Source organism: Chlorocebus sabaeus, chromosome 5 (genome assembly GCF_047675955.1).
Source record: "Chlorocebus sabaeus isolate Y175 chromosome 5, mChlSab1.0.hap1, whole genome shotgun sequence".
In the NCBI taxonomy this organism is placed as follows: Eukaryota; Metazoa; Chordata; class Mammalia; order Primates; family Cercopithecidae; genus Chlorocebus; species Chlorocebus sabaeus.
Window position 1 is genome coordinate 45,558,092 of NC_132908.1, and position 22,034 is coordinate 45,580,125.

The 22,034-nt window shown below is 42.6% G+C and overlaps 1 long non-coding RNA gene and 1 pseudogene across 1 annotated transcript in view; both read left to right on the plus strand.

Moving 5' to 3' along the window:
- LOC140711672 (uncharacterized) overlaps nt 1-22,034 on the plus strand; it is a 130,602-nt gene that overhangs the window by 105,036 nt on the left and 3,532 nt on the right. The window lies entirely within an intron of this gene.
- LOC103232473 (Krueppel-like factor 8 pseudogene) lies at nt 2,971-4,427 on the plus strand (annotated as a pseudogene).

The following is a 22,034-nucleotide window of genomic DNA, read 5'->3' on the forward strand; positions in this document are numbered from 1 at the left end:
TTTCTTGCTGTCTCTCACTGTTTCAGAAGAAAATAATTTCCTCCCCAACGTTCAAACTAGATGAGCATGTGAAGCCCTGAATAGAAGATTATTAAAGGAGTCCACAGTCCGCCTTCCAGTCTGCAATCTAATTAGCTGAAAGAGGCCCCTTAGAGTCAGCCCCAGAGAATCTTCTATGGCCTAGAAAGCCGTCTAATGAGAGAAGACAGCCCATCGAAGAAGAGGGAAAAGCTTATGTTTGTGTTTCTGCGGGAGGGAGGAGAGACTCCAGCTCCTGTGTGTACCTCCATAATCACTTCCACAGGTACCTCCAGCCAGAAAACTAAAAAATGTAATCACAGAGCTCTCAGTAAACACAGCCTGGGTGGTTGTCGCCCTGTAGCCTGGCACAGAGGACACCTCCTAGGGTTTTTCAGAGAGAGGAAGATTGGTTTTATTTAGAGCTACTGCAAGTCCCAGGTAGCCAGCCTCTTCTCACCACTACAACAGACCAGAGAGGAAAAAACAGACTAAAAATAGCCTGCGATTGTGTTAGGGAGGCCTCTCTCATTTGGAGAGTCACAAGTGGCTGGTTAGAGGGGATGGGAGGTGGCAGGTGACGCCAGTCAAATATCCAGGGAGTCACTGCTTCAAGAACAGCAGGAAACAGGGCCTGCCTTTGGGAACTTAACAACTCTACCATTCATATTCAGTCATCCACCCATTCATGTATTCAGCAAACACAGATTGAGCGCCTACTATGAGGCAGGCATTGTACTAGGTGCTGGGATATGGGAGTGAAAATGCCAAATGATTTCCCACTCCCATGAAGCTTCTATTATGAGGCCAGAGACAGACAGCATACGTGAAAAAAACTAACAGGATAATTATAGAAAGTGAGAAGTGTGCTATGAAGTGAAATAAAAGAGGGGCAACTCTACAGAGCCCCATCCAACTCCAAGCTCCCAGTGGGATCAGTGGAGGCCTTCATTGTCATACATCTCAGCTTAACTCCTCCCTCTGCTTGGTTCTACTTCCTTCACTCCCCTGTAGGTGCTAATCCCAAAGGCAGTCCCTAGAGGCTTCCTGCAAACAGCTGTCTAACTCAGAATATGGGTTTCAGAGAATCCAACCAAAGGCAGTGAGTGATGGAAGGAGAACCACTTCATACAGTGTTGATAGTGAAGGCCTGTCAGAAAGAGTGATGTTGGGACCTGAATAATGGGGAGGACCAAGCTTTGAGAATGTACTTGGGGGAAGTGTCTCAGGAATGGGGAATGACTGTGAGATGGGAACAAGCTTGGTGTATTAAAGGTATAGAAAAATGGCCCATGTAGTTCAAGCACAATGATTCTTGAGGAAAGAGGAGTGAAAGGAGAGAGGACAGCAGGGCCAGGTCTTGCAGGGACCCACAGGTAGCAGTGAGGAGTCTGCATTTTATTCTAAGGAGGTGAGAAGTCACTGGAGAGGGTCAAGCACAGGAATGAAAGGATCCAATTTACATTTTAAAAAGATCACTCTGGCTACTGTGAATTCAATTTCACCAGGAAGACAAAACTAACTGACTTAGAAAATTAGAGAATAACCCCAAAGCTATATAATTCTGTACCTATAGAGGGTACTGAATAAGGCTCTTTGGCATGGGTATATCTCATATTCATTGAATATATACTTAGCGAATGTGATAGTTGAACACCTGTTATATGCCAAACAGTGTGCTAGGCTCTGGGATACAGCAAATAAATGGGATAAATAATACCCTGAACCCTCATGGAGCTTGCATTCATAGTGGGAAGACTGTGATAATAAAGTGTTCAATCGGGTTGCATAGACTTAAAGCAGGTCATCGGAAATGAAATATATTTTCTGAAGCAGATGGGACTTGGAACAGGTGGGGAAATATGTAGGGAGCAGCCATTGTAGATAGAAAAAACTCCAAGAACAATAGCAGGGTAGCAGTGGTGAGCATGGTCAAACAGTGTCAATAATTACCATCTATTGAGTACCTGCTATGTGCCAGATACTGTGCTAAGAATTTTGCATCTTTTATATTGTGTAATCTTCAGAGATATCAAATAAGGCAAGCATTATTTTTCTCTCATTTTATAGATGATGAAACCGAGGCTCACATAAATATCTTATTCAAGATCACATATCTAGAAAGAGGGGGATCTGGATTTCCTCCCATACCTGTCTGACTCAGAAACCAAATCCTATGCCCTGAATCCCTGCACTACAGTGACATTCCAGTAGGTGGGGTGCACCGTGGAGAGCACCTTGATTGGCCAGAAGTGGCCCCGAGCTGTCTAACCAAGTCTCCTACCCTTTTCCAGGTACAAGTTCTGTGCCAAGACTTGCATGTCTGCTGTTGTGTGGACACAGCTCTTGGTTCTTCACTTTTTTGCCTATGGCTTTCTTCACCGTATCTTTCCTATGTCTCGTTTGGCAAAGATTGCTAAATGGTCGCCAGTATCAGGTTCTGGTTTTTATGACACATGGTTTAATATATTTCTTAACATCCTTTACATTTCTATGTGGCAGATGACTGAATTCTGGCCAATGGAGCATGAGTGGAAGTTGGTTACGGCACTTCCAGGTCTGGTTCTTAAAAATCTCCTACTTATGCTTGTTTCCCCTGTTGTCCATCTTGGGAGACATTCATTGAAGATGTCAGAGCCACTCTTAACCTGTGTCTTTGAGTAACTGCGTGGGGAAGAGACCACTCACCAACCTGGGCCTACCTTGGGCTATTGTGTGAGAAAGAGATAAAATCTACCGTTTTGAACCATTACATGATTGGGTCTGTTTGTTACTGCAGCCCAGCCTACACTAACTCATACACTTACTTCCTGTCATGACTCCCAACGACCCAACTCTCCTTTAAAATATCATTCCAGTCTTTCTTTAGGATTTCTGGAAGAGAAAGTGGTAATTTGGACCATTCCAAAAAATTTAGCTAAACCAAGGAGTCTATAGAAAAAAATCAAAGAGTGAGTGAATGAAAACTTCATGTTTTCTGTAGTTATAGTGATAATGTGATGAGTGACAGAATTTTTTTAAAAGGGAGAAATAGAGAGAAAGAGTCATTCCACCTACTCTGGAAGGCACTGGGGTGTGCGGCAGCAATGGTGGAGGTGAAGGGATCTTGTGGTAGCTCCTCATGGGTTTCTGTCTTGAAAGTTTCCTTCTCTGCCTCAACTTTGTGTTCAATCAGGAGAAAAAGAAGAGATGGTGGGGGTAAGAAAGGGAAGACGAGACGGCATTGCCCTGTGCGATGTCAAATTCGGGCAAGTGTGAGGAGAACAGCTCTCTTGCAATTAGCTCAGGAGTATGAGCCTTCCTGAGGACTGTATGAGTTCTGGACACTTCAGGAGTCCTCAGCTAGTGACATGGTTGATATGGCTCAACTCATAAACAACTTGGAGGTGCAACTTAATTCAGAAGGTGGTTCAATGCAGGTATTCAGGTCCATCACTGGCCGTGTTCAGAGCAGAGATCCCCCTGAGATAGAAGCATAAATAATATGACTTCTCCACCACTTCTGGATGCCAACCCCATGGAGAACCCAGCATTGTTTAATGACATCAGGTTTGAGACCCCAGAAGAGCTTTTGGTGAGTGATTTCAGTCTGTCCCCAGTGGAACCAGTTGACTTCTCCTCTCACAAGCCCAAGGCTCCTCTCCAGCCTGTTAGCATGCTGCAAGCTCCAGAACATCCTCCCAAGCCACAGTCTGCTCCCCAGACCCTTGTGGTGTTCACTTCAACATCAGCAAACATTCCTCCTATTCTGACCACAGGCTCTGTCCTGACTCCCTCTCAGGGCACTGGTGGCTAGCAGATCTTACATGTTGTTCACAGCATCCCCTCAGTCTGTCTTCCAAGTAAGATGGGTGACCTGAATGCCATCCCAGTGGTGGTGCAGTCTCTGCCCATGGTGTATACTACTTTGCCTGCAAATGAGGGGCCTGCAACCATTACAGTCCCACTCACTGGAGGAGATGGTACAAATGCTGGATCAGTGAATGTTGACCCCATTCCATGTCTCCACTGGAGATTCCAAGTGACAATGAGGAGAGTGTAATTAAGAGTGGATCCTCAGCCTCACAGAGTCTGCAGGGACTACAGCAAGAACCAGCAGCAATGGACTAAATGCAGGGAGGAGTCGCTTGACTTAAGGAGAAGATGGATGCACCAATGTAACTTTGCAGGATGCAGCAAAGTGTACTCCAGAAGTTCTCACCTGAAAGCTCACCACAGAATTCATATAGGAGAGAAGATTTATAAAAGGACCTGGGATGGCTGCTTCTGGAAATTCACTCATTCATTTGAGCTCACTAGCCATTTCTGCGGGCACAGGCATCAAGTCTTTCCAGTGCACGGACTGCAACCGCAGCTTTTCTGGTTCTGACCACCTGTCCCTGCACCACTGTCGCCATGACGCCATGTGAGCTGCACAGGTCACACTAGAGAAGTTGCACTGGTATCTTTCCTGTTTGCATGTTGAGGTCAGGACCATTTTTTCCTCTTTGACTTTAACTTGCATCTGGAATGGAGTTGAAGCAGCCTGCTGAGCCAAGTTGAGGAGACTGGAGGAAAACATAGCTGGTCTCCTGCGGGGCTCTTCATGTTCCACCTTCACCTCTCCACTGTCTAGACCCGTTTTCTTCAACCTCCACATGGGTTGAATTCCAGTGTGACACCATGGCTGCCCTCCCATCCACCCTGCTCTGAAATAGGACATCTTTCCTGCAGTAACAAAACAGGAATCAAACTCAAGGCTGTGGACAAACATACACTGCTTTTTTCTTTCTTATTTTTCTCTTGTTTTCTAGAACGCTTATCCATATGTTTTTAAAATAAGTACCTAGCGGTGGTTTGATAGTGTCCTAAATTACTTTTTTCAAGTTCCAAGATAGAAGGAGTGTAACAATGTAATTGATTGGTAAGATTTACGGGGATTCGGTTCCTGAGTATGAGGCACATTCCCAGTGAATAAGCTGAGTCCCATACCAAACTCAAAGGTTTAAATAAATCGAATCCTATTTCTTCTTAAAGTTTGGTTTTCAAAAGAAGAGGGAGAAATAGGGACCGAGAAAGAAGAGAGCTGAGAGAAAGAAAGAGAAGAGGAACTAGAAATATGAGAGAACAGAAAGGATAGAAGGGAAAATAAAGGAACGAGAGGAAACAAGATAAAAGATACAGAGAAGAAAAAGCATATGTAAAAAAGGACTGAAGGAGCAAAATTAAAATCGAGTCACTCCACAGTTCTGAGAAGATAAGGCTCTCCTAGCAAGACCTCCCAGGAACTCATCACACCCAGCCTCTGAGGTAAAAAGATGTTTCTTTCCTGGTCTGGGACCAGGTGTATTAGGCCCATTGCCCTGCTATCTTGCACACCTGCAAAGCATCTGAATACGGCGTTGTGATCAGCGGCCTCGGATTAGGTCCCGATCAAACTCAAGAAAATTGTGCTTCTTCCTAGCAGGTAAAAAAGAAGAGGGATAAAGGTTACATCAACAGGGGACAACCTCAGTTTCAGTAACTTTATATTTAGATTGCAGTGACTGGGAGTTAATTAGGCTTGGTCTTTTTTTCACTCTCCACTCCCCATCTTTTTCTTGACAAATTAGTTGGAAAGTGGGTTCTAAAGAAAAGCAGAATGATCCTCGGGATTGGTAATGGGGTGGTGGTAATGGGGTAGTTAGGAAGAAAGACCCCTCGAAGCGTTTTGGCTCTAACAGGCCTTTTAAGAAGTCAGTATGTTTGTCAGGACTACGGACAGCTCCAGGCCTGCCTGTGGGAGGCCCATTGCGGAAGCCGAGAAGGTGACTTTAATAAAGGAACCCTGGAAACTCCTGGATAGTGGGTGCCTGCCACCTTATTTAATTATGCAATGATCAGCAACCTTTACATTTTAATTCGGAGTCACAGTAATGAAGCCATCCTGCTTCTACTTGGGGCAGACCTGCTCATTCTTCCGTTGCTCCGGAAGGGTCTTCAGCACTAATTGGCTGTTTGGTAGCTGGATCTTGACAGTGTGAGGTAGGTAGCGATCCCCTTGCTTTCATTCTAATGCATTCTCTGGTCTCTCTGCCCTCCTCCTCTTTGATTTGCCTAATTAGTGCTAATAATTTAAAAGCTGCATGGCCCTCTTTTGATCCTGCTGTCGACGGCAGACAGAGCCATTCCATTAGCAGATATTAAATAGTGCTAATATGTGGTGACACACGGTTGGAACTGGCTCGCACACACTTCCAGCCTGGGACCGCAGGACTGCCTTACACACACACACACACACACACACACACACACTTCATTCACTTTACTCCTAGAGAAAAGTCATTGTCGGCAGTAGCAGTTTTAAAGCACTGTGTCTTAATAACTGTTTGAGGCCCCCTATATCGTGGGCTGGCATTGAAAAAACCACATGATTTATTTCACATTTCAGGGTTTTAATGATTAATTCATGAATGTATCTGCAAGAATGCCAAGGTCTCCAAAATAATGAAAGCCTTTTTTTCCCCTAAAGTTGTTTGTTTTCATTTCAAATCAAAGCAATCTGTCTTGAACATTCATTTCTCTCTCCCTTCACTCCCTTCACCCTGAAAGGGGGGGAAAAACACTACTGCTCATTTCACTGGGGTCTTGATAACATTTTGACAAGTAATATAATTCATTTACATTTATCAAAATAAATAGATAAGTCTTCTATCTTCTCTCTGTTTAGCTGACATGGACAGGCCTTTCACCTCCAGCAGGCATAAATAAGCTCGAGGTCATGTGCAGTGATTCAGCCTGTGTGTTCCTGAATATTCTGAAACTTCTGTTGAAATGTAAAGGGGTGCTTTCACACTTTACATTTCACCCTTTACATTTGGATGTGCTTTCAGCGGGACTCTTCCCAGATCCTGGGAAAGCAGACATTGTAGCTGTCAGTCTGACCTGGGCTCGTAAGTCATAAACCATATCTTACTTACTTAAAGACAGTAGGATGCCATGGTTAATAATGTTGGTTCTATAATGTGATTAGCTAAGTATTAATCATAGCTTTATCATTTTCTCATCAAGTGTGTGACTTTAGGCAACTCACTCGTAATAGTCACAGCTACATTATAGAGTTGTTACCAGGATTAAAAAAGGTAATACATGTAAAAGGCTCAGCACTGCAACTGATCATAGTAAGTACTCAAAAAAGGTCAGGAATAATGATGATGATGGTGATTGAATAGCCTTGGTCACTGCACAATGGGCAAGAGCAAACAAACCCCTTGGACCTGGGCCTCTGCAAAATGATCTGAATGACAGGGTTGGTGACTGTGAGAAATGACATTTAGAATCTATGGGCTTACCAATAACTTTCTCTTTGTGCTCCTATTTGCTTTATGTTTTTTAAAATTTCATTCATTTATTGGTAAACTAACAGCCACACTGTATAAAGTTCAAATGGCACAAAAGGGGATGCAGTGAAAATTCAGTGTCTTTCGCATTTTGTTCTCTCTGGGAGATGGTCCTTATTATATTGATCTTGTGTAACTTTCCAGCGATATTAAATACAGATGCAAGACACAAGGATCATATTCTGCTTACAGTTTTTTCTTTAAAATCTTGTGGTGTGTCCACCGATCCCACAGAAATACAAACTACCATCAGAGAATACTATAAACACCTCTACACAAATAAACTAGAAAATCTAGAAGAAATGGATAAATTTCTGGACAAATACACTCTCCCAAAACTAAACCAGGAATAAGTTGAATCTCTGAATAGACCAATAACAGGCTCTGAAATTGAGGCAATAATTAAGAGCCTACCAACCAAAAAAAGTCCAGGACCAGATGGATTCACAGCCTAATTCTATCAGAGGTACAAAGAGGAGCTGGTACCATTTCTTCTGAAACTATTCCAATCAATAGAAAAAGAGGGAATCCTCCCTAACTCATTTTATGAGGCTAGCATCATCCTGATACCAAAGCCTGACAGAGACACAACAAAAAAAGAGATTTTTAGACCAATATCCCTGATGAACATCGATACAAAAATCCTCAGTAAAATACTGACAAACCGGATCAAGCAGCACATCAAAAAGCTTATCCACTATGATCGAGTTGACTTCCTCCCTGGGATTCAAGGCTGGTTCAACATATGCAAATCAATAAACATAATCCAGAAACAAAGACAAAAACCACATGATTATCTCAATAGATGCAGAAAAGGCCTTCAACAAAATTCAACAGCCCTTCATGCTAAAAACTCTCAATAAACTAGATATTGATGGAACGTATCTCAAAATAATAAGAGCTATTTATGACAGACCCACAACCAGTATCATACTGAATGGGCAAAAACTGGAAGCTTTCCCTTTGAAAACAGGCACAAGACAGGGATGCTCCCTCTCACCACTCCTATTCAACATAGTGTTGGAAGTTCTGACCAGGGCAATCAGGCAAGAGAAAGAAATAAAGGGTATTCGATTAGGAAAAGAGGAAGTCACATTGTCCCTGTTTGCAGATGACATGATTGTATATTTAGAAAACCCCATCGTCTCAGCCTCAAATCGGCTTAAGCTGAGAAGCAACTTCAGCAAAGTCTCAGGATACAAAATCAATGTGCAAAAATCACAGGCATTCCTATACACTATTAACAGACAAACAGAGAGCCAAATCATGAATGAACTCCCATTCACAATTACTACAAAGAGAATAAAATACCTAGGAATCCAACTTACAAGGGATGAGAAGGACCTCTTCAGGAGACCTACAAACCACTGCTCAATGAAATAAAAGAGGACACAAACAAACAGAAGAACATTCCATGCTCATGGGTAGGAAAAATCAATATCGTGAAAATGGCCATGCTGCCCAAGGTAATTTATAGATTCAATGCTATCCCCATAAAGCTACCAATGACTTTCTTCACAAAATTAGAGAAATCTACTTTAAAGTTCATATCAAACCAAAAAAGAGCCCACATAGCCAAGACAATCCTAAGCAAAAAGAACAAAGCTGGAGGCATCACGCAACCTGACTTCAAACTATACTACAAGGCTACAATAACCAAAACAGCATGGTACTGGTACCAAAACAGATATATAGACCAATGAAACAGAACAGAGGCTTCAGAAATAACACCACACATCTACAACCATCTGATCTTTGACAAACCTGACAAAAACAAGAAATGGGGAAAGAGTTCCCTATCTAATAAATGGTGTTGGGAAAGCTGGCTAGCCATATGTAGAAAACTGAAACTGGATTCCTTCCTTACACCTTGTACAAAAATTATTTCAAGATGGATTAAAGACTTAAATGTTAGACCTAAAACCATAAAAACCCTAGAAGAAAACCTAGGCAATACCATTCAGGACATAGGCATGAGCAAGGACTTCATGACTCAAACACCGAAAGCAATGGCAACAAAACCCAAAATAGACAAATGGGATCTAATTAAACTAAAGAGCTTCTGCATGGCAAAATAAACTATCATCAGAGTGAACAGGCAATCAGAGTGAACCTACAAAATGGGAGAAAATTTTTGGGGGCGGAGCAAGATGGCTGAATAGGAACAGCTCCAGTCTCCAACTCCCAGCGCGAGCGACACAGAAGACCGGTGATTTCTGCATTTTCAACTGAGGTACTGGATTCATCTCACTGGGGAGTGCCAGACGATCGGTGCTGGTCAGCTGCTGCAGCCCGACCAGCGAGAGCTGAAGCAGGGCGAGGCATTGCCTCACCTGGAAAGCGCAAGGGGGAAGGGAATCCCTTTTCCTAGCCAGGGGAACTGAGACACACAACACCTGGAAAATCGGGTAACTCCCACCCCAATACTGCGCTTTAAGCAAACAGGCACACCAGGAGATCATATCCCACACCTGGCCGGGAGGGTCCCACACCCATGGAGCCTCCCTCATTGCTAGCACAGCAGTCTGTGATCTACCGGCAAGGCAGCAGCCAGGCTGGGGGAGGGGCGCCTGCCATTGCTGAGGCTTAAGTAGGTAAACAAAGCTGCTGGGAAGCTCGAACTGGGTGGAGCTCACAGCAGCTCAAGGAAACCTGCCTGTCTCTGTAGACTCCACCTCTGGGGACAGGGCACGGTAAACAATAACAACAGAAAGCTCTGCAGACGCAAACGACTCTGTCTGACAGCTTTGAAGAGAGCAGTGGATCTCCCAACACGGAGGTTGAGATCTGAGAAGGGACAGACTCCCTGCTCAAGTGGGTCCCTGACCCCTGAGTAGCCTAACTGGGAGACATCCCCCACTAGGGGCAGTCTGACACCCCACACCTCACAGGGCAGAGTACATCCCTGAGAGGAAGCTTCCAAAGCAAGAAACAGACAGGTACACTCGCTGTTCAGAAATATTCTATCTTCTGCAGCCTCTGCTGCTGATACCCAGGCAAACAGGGTCTGGAGTGGACCTCAAGCAATCTCCAACAGACCTACAGCTGAGGGTCCTGACTGTTAGAAGGAAAACTATCAAACAGGAAGGACACCTACACCAAAACCCCATCAGTACATCACCATCATCAAAGACCAGAGGCAGATAAAACCACAAAGATGGGGAAAAGGCAGGGCAGAAAAGCTGGAAATTCAAAAAATAAGAGCGCATCTCCCCCGGCAAAGGAGCGCAGCTCATCGCCAGCAACGGATCAAAGCTGGACGGAGAATGACTTCGACGAGATGAGAGAAGAAGGCTTCAGTCCATCAAATTTCTCAGAGCTAAAGGAGGAATTACGTACCCAGTGCAAAGAAACTAAAAATCTTGAAAAAAAGTGGAAGAATTGATGGCTAGAGTAATTAATGCGGAGAAGCTCATAAGCGAAATGAAAGAGACGAAAACCATGACACGAGAAATACGTGACAAATGCACAAGCTTCAGTAACCGACTCGATCAACTGGAAGAAAGAATGTCAGCGATTGAGGATCAAATGAATGAAATGAAGCGAGAAGAGAAACCAAAAGAAAACAGAAGAAAAAGAAATGAACAAAGCCTGCAAGAAGTATGGGATTATGTAAAAAGACCAAATCTACGTCTGATTGGGGTGCCTGAAAGTGAGGGGGAAAATGGAACCAAGTTGGAAAACACTCTTCAGGATATCATCCAGGAGAACTTCCCCAACCTAGTAGGGCAGGCCAACATTCAGATCCAGGAAATACAGAGAACGCCACAAAGATACTCCTCGAGAAGAGCAACTCCAAGACACATAATTGCCAGATTCACCAAAGTTGAAATGAAGGAAAAACCTTAAGGGCAGCCAGAGAGAAAGGTCGGGTTACCCACAAAGGGAAGCCCATCAGACTAACAGCAGATCTCTCGGCAGAAACTCTTCAAGCCAGAAGAGAGTGGGGGCCAATATTCAACATTCTTAAAGAAAAGAATTTTAAACCCAGAATTTTATATCCAGCCAAACTAAGTTTCATAAGTGAAGGAGAAATAAAATCCTTTACAGATAAGCAAATGCTTAGAGATTTTGTCACCACTAGGCCTGCCTTACAAGAGACCCTGAAGGAAGCACTAAACATGGAAAGGAACAACCGGTACCAGCCATTGCAAAAACATGCCAAAATGTAAAGACCATCAAGGCTAGGAAGAAACTGCATCAACTAACGAGCAAAATAACCAGTTAATATCATAATGGCAGGATCAAGTTCACACATAACAATCTTAACCTTAAATGTAAATGGACTAAATGCTCCAATTAAAAGACACAGACTGGCAAACTGGATAAAGAGTCAAGACCCATCAGTCTGCTGTATTCAGGAGACCCATCTCACATGCAGAGACATACATAGGCTCAAAATAAAGGGATGGAGGAAGATTTACCAAGCAAATGGAGAACAAAAAAAAGTGGGGGTTGCAATACTAGTCTCTGATAAAACAGACTTTAAACCATCAAAGATCAAAAGAGACAAAGAAGGCCATTACATAATGGTAAAGGGATCAATTCAACAGGAAGAGCTAACTATCCTAAATATATATGCACCCAATACAGGAGCACCCAGATTCATAAAGCAAGTCCTTAGAGACTTACAAAGAGACTTAGACTCCCATACGATAATAATGGGAGACTTCAACACTCCACTGTCAACATTAGACAGATCAACGAGACAGAAAGTTAACAAGGATATCCAGGAATTGAACTCATCTCTACAGCAAGCAGACCTAATAGACATCTATAGAACTCTCCACCCCAAATCAACAGAATATACATTCTTCTCAGCACCACATCGTACTTACTCCAAAATTGACCACGTAATTGGAAGTAAAGCACTCCTCAGCAAATGTACAAGAACAGAAATTATAACAAACTGTCTCTCAGACCACAGTGCAATCAAACTAGAACTCAGGACTAAGAAACTCAATCAAAACCGCTCAACTACATGGAAACTGAACAACCTGCTCCTGAATGACTACTGGGTGCATAACGAAATGAAGGCAGAAATAAAGATGTTCTTTGAAATCAATGAGAACAAAGATACAACATACCAGAATCTCTGGGACACATTTAAAGCAGTGTGTAGAGGGAAATTTATAGCACTAAATGCCCACAAGAGAAAGCAGGAAAGATCTAAAATTGACACTCTAACATCGCAATTAAAAGAACTAGAGAAGCAAGAGCAAACACATTCGAAAGCTAGCAGAAGGCAAGAAATAACTAAGATCAGAGCAGAACTGCAGGAGATAGAGACACAAAAAACCCTCCAAAAAATCAATGAATCCAGGAGTTGGTTTTTTGAAAAGATCAACAAAATTGACAGACCACTAGCAAGACTAATGAAGAAAAAAAGAGAGAAGAATCAAATCGACGCAATTAAAAATGATAAAGGGGATATCACCACCGACCCCACAGAGATACAAACTACCATCAGAGAATACTATAAACACCTCTACGCAAATAAACTGGAAAATCTAGAAGAAATGGATAATTTCCTGGACACTTACACTCTTCCAAGACTAAACCAGGAAGAAGTTGAATCCCTGAATAGACCAATAGCAGGCTCTGAAATTGAGGCAATGATTAATAGCCTACCAACCAAAAAAAGTCCAGGACCAGATGGATTCACAGCTGAATTCTACCAGAGGTACAAGGAGGAGTTGGTACCATTCCTTCTGAAACTATTCCAATCAATAGAAAAAGAGGGAATCCTCCCTAACTCATTTTATGAGGCCAACATCATCCTGATACCAAAGCCTGGCAGAGACACAACAAAAAAAGAGAATTTTAGACCAATATCCCTGATGAACATCGATGCAAAAATCCTCAATAAAATACTGGCAAACCAGATTCAGCAACACATCAAAAAGCTTATCCACCATGATCAAGTGGGCTTCATCCCTGGGATGCAAGGCTGGTTCAACATTCGCAAATCAATAAACATAATCCAGCATATAAACAGAACCAAAGACAAGAACCACATCATTATCTCAATAGATGCAGAAAAGGCTTTTGACAAAATTCAACAGCCTTTCATGCTAAAAACGCTCAATAAATTCGGTATTGATGGAACGTACCTCAAAATAATAAGAGCTATTTATGACAAACCCACAGCCAATATCATACTGAATGGGAAAAAACTGGAAAAATTCCCTTTGAAAACTGGCACAAGACAGGGATGCCCTCTCTCACCACTCCTATTCAACATAGTGTTGGAAGTTCTGGCTAGGGCAATCAGGCAAGAGAAAGAAATCAAGGGGATTCAGTTAGAAAAAGAAGAAGTCAAATTGTCCCTGTTTGCAGATGACATGATTGTATATTTAGAAAACCCCATTGTCTCAGCCCAAAATCTCCTTAAGCTGATAAGCAACTTCAGCAAAGTCTCAGGATACAAAATTAATGTGCAAAAATCACAAGCATTCTTATACACCAGTAACAGACAAACAGAGAGCCAAATCAGGAATGAACTTCCATTCACAATTGCTTCAAAGAGAAGAAAATACCTAGGAATCCAACTTACAAGGGATGTAAAGGACCTCCTCAAGGAGAACTACAAACCACTGCTCAGTGAAATAAAAGAGGACACAAACAAATGGAAGAACATACCATGCTCATGGATAGGAAGAATCAATATCATGAAAATGGCCATGCTGCCCAAGGTAATTTATAGATTCAATGCCATCCCCATCAAGCTACCAATGAGCTTCTTCACAGAATTGGAAAAAACTGCTTTAACGTTCATATGGAACCAAAAAAGAGCCCGCATCTCCAAGACAATCCTAAGTCAAAAGAACAAAGCTGGAGGCATCACGCTACCTGACTTCAAACTATACTACAAGGCTACAGTAACCAAAACAGCATGGTACTGGTACCAAAACAGAGATATAGACCAATGGAACAGAGCAGAGTCCTCAGAAATAATACCACACATCTACAGCCATCTGATCTTTGACAAACCTGAGAGAAACAAGAAATGGGGAAAGGATTCCCTATTTAATAAATGGTGCTGGGAAAACTGGCTAGCCATAAGTAGAAAGCTGAAACTGGATCCTTTCCTTACTCCTTATACGAAAATTAATTCAAGATGGATTAGAGACTTAAATGTTAGACCTAATACCATAAAAATCCTAGAGGAAAACCTAGGTAGTACCATTCAGGACATAGGCATGGGCAAAGACTTCATGTCTAAAACACCAAAAGCAACGGCAGCAAAAGCCAAAATTGACAAATGGGATCTCATTAAACTAAAGAGCTTCTGCACAGCAAAAGAAACTACCATCAGAGTGAACAGGCAACCTACAGAATGGGAGAAAATTTTTGCAGTCTACTCATCTGACAAAGGGCTAATATCCAGAACCTACAAAGAACTCAAACAAATTTACAAGAAAAAAACAAACAACCCCATCAAAAAGTGGGCAAAGGATATGAACAGACATTTCTCAAAAGAAGACATTCATACAGCCAACAGACACATGAAAAAATGCTCATCATCACTGGCCATCAGAGAAATGCAAATCAAAACCACAATGAGGTACCATCTCACACCAGTTAGAATGGCGATCATTCAAAAGTCAGGAAACAACAGGTGCTGGAGAGGATGTGGAGAAATAGGAACACTTTTACACTGTTGGTGGGATTGTAAACTAGTTCAACCATTATGGAAAACAGTATGGCGATTCCTCAAGGATCTAGAACTAGATGTACCATATGACCCAGCCATCCCATTACTGGGTATATACCCAAAGGATTATAAATTATGCTGCTATAAAGACACATGCACACGTATGTTTATTGCAGCACTATTCACAATAGCAAAGACTTGGAATCAACCCAAATGTCCATCAGTGACAGATTGGATTAAGAAAATGTGGCACATATACACCATGGAATACTATGCAGCCATAAAAAAGGATGAGTTTGTGTCCTTTGTAGGGACATGGATGCAGCTGGAAACCATCATTCTTAGCAAACTATCACAAGAACAGAAAACCAAACACCGCATGTTCTCACTCATAGGTGGGAACTGAACAATGAGATCACTTGGACTCGGGAAGGGGAACATCACACACCGGGGCCTATCATGGGGAGGGGGGAGGGGGAAGGGATTGCATTGGGAGTTATACCTGATGTAAATGACGAGTTGATGGGTACAGCACACCAACATGGCACAAGTATACATATGTAACAAACCTGCACGTTGTGCACATGTACCCTACAACTTAAAGTATAATAACAATAAATAAATTTAAAAAAAAAAGAAAAAAAAAAGAAAATTTTTGCAATCTACCCATCTGACGAAGGGCTGATATCCAGAATCTACAAAGAACTCAAACAAATTTACAAGAAAAAAACATACAACCCCATTGAAAAGTGGGCAAAGTACATGAAAGGACACTTCTCAAGAAAATAGACACATAAAAAAATGCTCATCATCCCTGGTCATCAGAGGAATGCAAATCAAAACCACAATGAGATGCCATCTCACGCCAGTTAGAATGGCAATCATTAAAAAGTCAGGAAACAACAGATGCTGGAGAGGATGTGGAGAAATAGGAACGCTTTTACACTGTTGGTGGGAGTGTAAATTAGTTCAACCATTGTGGAAGACTGTGTGGTAATTCCTCAAGGATCTAGAACTAGAAATACCACTTAACCCAGCAATCCCATTCCTGGGTATATACCCAAAGTATTATAAATCATGCTACTATAAGACACATGCACATGTATGTTTATTGTGGCACTATTCACAATAGCAAAGACTTGGAACCAACCGAAATGTCCATCAATGATAGACTGGATGAAGAAAATGTGACACATATACACCATGGAATACTATGCAGCTGTTAAAAAGATGAGTTCATGTCCTTTGCAGGGACATGGATGAAACTGGAAACCATCATTCTCAGCAAACTATCACAAGGACGGAAAACCAAATACCCATGTTCTCACTCATAGATGGGAATTGAACAATGAGATCACTTGAACACAGGATAGGGAACATCACACACCAGGGCCTGTTAGAGGGGTGGGGAGCTGGGGGAGGGACAGCATTACGAGAAATAGCTAATGTAAATGATGAGTTAACGGATGCAGCAAACCAACATGGCACAAGTGTACCTATGCATCAAACCTGCACGTTGTGCATATTTACCCTAGAACTTAAAGTATAATAAAAAAAATTGTGATGTGTTCTTTTCTTTGATCCTTGCATGAAACTATAAAGCCTAAGACCATGACACATCACTCCATTTAGTTTTAGTCATTCCCCATTGATGGACCTTTAGGTTGTTTCTAGTCTTTTCCCAACATAACAGAGTCTTGAAATAGGCTAAGGAATAGAGATTTGTTGGTTTCTTTTGCAGGAGAGAGAATGAAAGGAATGTGTATCATATCTTTGCTTTTTTCCTCTCTACAACATTAATTCCCCATACTTTTAAAAACAGAATCCTGTTTTTCCTTTGGAGAACTACCCTTCACTCACTTTCTGGCTGACCCTACTCCTGTTTCAAGGATGAGATGTGACTAAAGCCTAACCAATCAGAAGCACTATTTTTACATTTATCAAAATAAATAGATAAGTTTTCTGTCTTCTCTCTGTTTAGCTGACATGGACAGGCCTTTCACCTGTCCAGTGATTGGTTCAGGGAAGATCATGTGACCAAGCTCAGGGAAAGACAGTCAGACCTGAGACTTCTGCAGAAACTGCTGGGTCCAGGGCCCCATCTTCCCAATGAAAATGTGGAGCTGGTGGGCAGGTTGGAAGGGAAGAGGTACTAGAAACAGGAGGACCAGGTACGACAGGAATGTACTGCAATGGTGGCTGCAATGTGGCTATACTGCAAAGGTGGCTGTACTGCAATGGTGGCTGCAGTACTGTGGAAGAGGAGTTAAGAATAAATTTATTTTAGAGCAAAAGTCAGAGCAGCTGGCAAAACTCTGCAGAGAGGGCCAGAAGAAATAGGAGGAAGGGATTCAGCATGACTGAAGGTTTCGGGTTTGGAGAACTGAGGAATGAAGCTACCTGAATGAATGTGGGTAGTGACAGATGAAGCTTGCTGGATGGGTACACTGGCTATTTGCCTGTCCTTCTCCTATCTGATCTGTGTCACAGGGAGCTATATTTCCCAGCATCCTTTGACATTTAGTTCAGGAAAGCATTTTTGGAAGATTGAAGACTGAGGGAGAGGAGAAGCTGGAGAATATTCCTCCTCTTCTCCCTGTGTCTAGTAGGATGGCTTGAGGTGTCTACCTCTCATCCCTGATTCCATTTGTAGCCAGACTCTCTTTTCTTGCTCTTAGTTCCAACCGGCAGCTCCTGCCATGATTTTAGGGTCTGCTGGACAGCTGCAGCTTTCAGGCTCTGGTAATTCCAACCTTTTCTGCTGTCCCTCCATCCTTAGGATTGGTGTCATCTTCCTTCTGTGGTTGATCTCTGGGTTGCCTCAATGTCTTCTGCTTGACTTCTTGATCTTCCATCACTGGAGTGGTCAATTGCTTGCATTAAGTTCTCTCCATTTGGAACACCCAGTAGGGTTTCTGTTTTTGCTAGATGAATCCTAATTGATACATTGAAGAAGAGGAAGGATGGAGAAGACATGGGCGGAACGTGGGTTGGTGCACAGATAAAAAGGAAAGGTATGAAAAAACACAGGTCTGGGACTTAGTTGTAAGATGGGAGATGCTCAAGGAGAATGAGTTTAGAGGGGGAGGAAGGCAAGAATAGGACCTAGGGATAGTCCTAGATAACTCATGAATGATGATGAGGCATTAGCCAAGGTGGCTTGGAAGTGATAGCTTTCAGAGATGTAAGAGAACCAAATGTAGTCTTACTGTAACTAGGGAAGAATTTTAAGGAAGATCATGAGAGAGGAGGAGGGTGAGAGTTACAGTCAGAAAGGTCACTTGATTGATATGTGGGGGTCAAAAAGAATGAGGGCGTTAAATAGACTGTCTGGTTCTAGACTAAGTTAACTTAACCATAGTGCTATACCATTTAAAGCAAGAGGTTAGAAAGGGAAAAATGTAGAGAAATGGGAAATTCAAGGTTGATATTGGGGAGAGGATTAATACTTTTGTTACAGGATAGCTACATTATGAAAACTTTTTACTGTAAACTATGTGGAAGAATGTGACTTGGCTCATGGTGCTGCCAAATTCACTTAGTCATGGACTCTGGCTTTGAAAAAATATGAAGAAGTCTTTGTGACCTCTGGTTCGTTGTCTGCTACAGAAGCTTAACTGTAGAGATTGACACCTGTCTTAGTCTGTTCAGGCTGCTGTAACAAAATACCTTAGGCTGGCTGTTTTATAAAGAATGAACATTTGTATCTCACAGTTCTGGAGGCTGGAAAGTTCAAGATTAAGATGCAGTGGATTCAGAGTCTGTTAAGGAGTCACTCTCTACTTCCAAGACAGTACCTTGTTGCTGTGCCTTTGCATAGTGGGAGATGAATGCTATTTCCTCACATGCAAGGAGGGCTAAAAGGGGCATACTTGGTTCCTCAAGACACTTAATAAAGGCAATAATCTGATGGGACCTTCATGGTCTAATAACCTCCTAAAGACCCCACTTCTTAATACTATTGCATTGAGGATTCAGTTTCAACAAGAATTTTGGAGAAACACAAACATTCAAACCATAGCAATACAAAAGGAAAGCTACTATAAGTCATAGGATCATGAACTCTCAGAGATGGAAAGGGTCATTTTACAAAGGGCCAAACGGAGGCCCAGAGAGACTCATGCATTTAGACCACATGGGCTGCACTGAGGAAAGTCATTTTTAACACAGTCTAATGTCATGGAACCAGAAGAGCTGTCTCTCTCTCTTTTGTACATAATCTTGACTTCTTCAGAACTGGGATTGATCTTTCTAATGCAGGACAGTAGGAAGCCCAATACAAGACTCGATAAATGTTGGGTGATTTAATACACAAATGGTGAGGAAGAGGTGATGAGTCTGACAGCCTGGGCAGCACAGACAGACCCTGTCTCATGTGTATATACATATTTACATATATATACACACACATATATATTTATGTATGTTTTTAATATATTTATATGCAAATATATATTTTTAAATAGCTAGGAGTGGTTGTGCATGCCCATAGTCCCAGCTACTTGGGAGGCTGAAGTGGGAGGATCACTTGAGCCTTGGAGGTTGAGGCTGCAGTGAGCTGAGATGGCACAACTGCATTCCAGCCTTGGTGAAAAAGTGAGACCCTGTCTCAAAAATAAATAAATAGGCTTTTCTGGGGGTAGCCACAGCATGCATAGTGGGAGCAAATGGTGCTGATGGATAGTGAGGCTCGGTGATGAATCAGTTGGAAAGATTTTGAGCTCAAGAAACAGAAAACTCAACTTTCTTTGGTTGAAGCAATAAGGATGTTTATTGACTTGCAGAACCAGAAATTTAGGTGCAAGGTAAGCTTTATAGTTGACCAAATTTTGTAGCTCTGTGTGCATTTCTCAGCAGTTCTCTTGGCTCTGTTTCCTGTGTGGAGCGGTTTCACACTCAGGTGAGTATGGAGAGGCTGTATTTCTCCTCACATCTCACATCTACTCATAATGACACCAAAGGACAAGAGAGAGGACTTTTGGAAGCTCTCCCAGAAGATGGAGGATGAACCCTTTCAACTCTTGTCCTTGCTTTCTCTTGGTCTGTTTACTAAACAGCAACCAAAGGGAGCCTGTTGAAACATAAGCCAAATCATGACACTGTTCTGCTCAAAACCCTCCAGCAGCCTCTGTATAAAAGCTGGAGTCCTTTCCAGACCTACAGTGCCCAGCAAGATGGGCCTCAGTGTCTCCTCTTTGACTTCTTCTTCTGCTCTTGTCCCTCTTGCCCACTCTACTCCAGCACACTGACCTCCCTGCTGCTCCTCAAACATGCTAAGCCCATCCTGCTCCAGGACCCTTTTCTTGAAATGATCTCACTACAGACTTCATTATGACAAATCCCTCACCTTCCTCGAATAGACTTCCCTGAGGACCCTATTTAAAAATGCAGCCCTTGGACTTGCATGCTTTCCATCTCTGCTTTACTTCACCTTGTTTCACTGATCATCGTCAAATACTATACATATTTTATGACTTATTTTGTTTATTGTCTGTGTCTCTTCACAGAGTCATGACTTCTTTCTTTTCCCTGCCGCATAATTTCTATATTCCCAGCATTTAATAGCAGTGCCTGGAACATAGTAGGTGCACAATAAATATTTGCCAAATAAATAAACAAAGGTCTCTCCCAAGCTTCTCCTTTTCTTTCTTTGGTTCAATTTGGTCACCTTTCCTGAGTCAATCGTTGCAAGGGTTTTTGGGATTACTTCCAAAGCAATCAGGCTTATCCCCAGAGCTGGGGGTGGGGTTGGTTTCCTGTGAAACACATGGCTTCATGCAGACCTGGACAAAATCTGGATTCTTTTGGGAAGAAGAAGAGGAGGAAATGTGTTGGTTAGGCCACCCACAGTGTCAACTGCAGATGGTGCTATCTCTTTCTGAAGGCCTCACTGTGGCCTCCTGTGCATGTCCCACCTCCCCCTCAGAGTGCTTTTCACTGTCTGAGTGAAAAGATGAGCACAATGGTGAGGACCTTCCCTCTGCGATGTACTGTTAGGAACAGATGGGGAGATGACAAGGGGAAAAGAAGAAAAGTTGCAATGAAAAAACACCTTTGAGAAGCAGCAGTAAAGTCTGCAAAATGAAAAAATCACACGCAAACCCCAGATTGCAACTTCCGAGGTGCTAATGGCAATCCCAAGGAAGCAATTTTCTTGAATGACAGTCTAATTTTACCATTAGTGCAGAGAGACCCACTTAAACATAGGAGCTCCTCTGCATAGGCTTCTGCATGGTAACGTCTGTGAGTGATAAAGATCTCAGATGTCCACTTCTGCCTGGAAGCATAGCATGGTACCCTGTGAGGAGCTCTGGTGTGTGGGACCCTGAGCCTGCCTTGGGAACCACCATCAAAGCTGGGGCTCATCCTAACAGCTCAAGCACCATTAGCAGCTAGTGTTTGTGAGGACATTCACTTTTGCTCAGTAATGGCCATAGAGAGAGAGGATCTAAAAGAAGCTAAACTCATATCATGAATGGCTCCATTCAGTACCAGAGAAGGTTCAGCATATTCATTCTTTGATTTCATAGTAGATTATTCAATACCTGCTATGCAGTAGACATGATTCTAGGCACTGAGGATACACTCTTGCCCCTCTACAAAAGCAGCCAGGGTGCTCGTGTAAAATGAAAACCCAAATCCTGTCCCCTGCTTAGAAGTCTCCTTATAAGGATTCTATGTCTCTTTATCACACTGAGAAGAATCCCCAAATCCCATAGGCGGCTCCTGCCCACCTTGTCTCCTTGTCTCCTGCCCACCTGGCTGGCCTTGGAGGTTCCTGTGCTCCAGTGTTACCCTGGCCACCCTCTTTCTGCTGCTCTCCCTCTTTCTGCTGCTCTCTTACTCCGTGCTAGTTCCTGCCACAGGTCTTTTGCACCTTTTGGTTCTGTCTCTTGGAGCATGCCTCCCTTACATGTACTCATGGCCAACCTCTCCTTATGCAGCTCCTGCTCAGTGCTATGCTCTCAAAGATGCCTTGCTTGACTAATGCTATACCATAC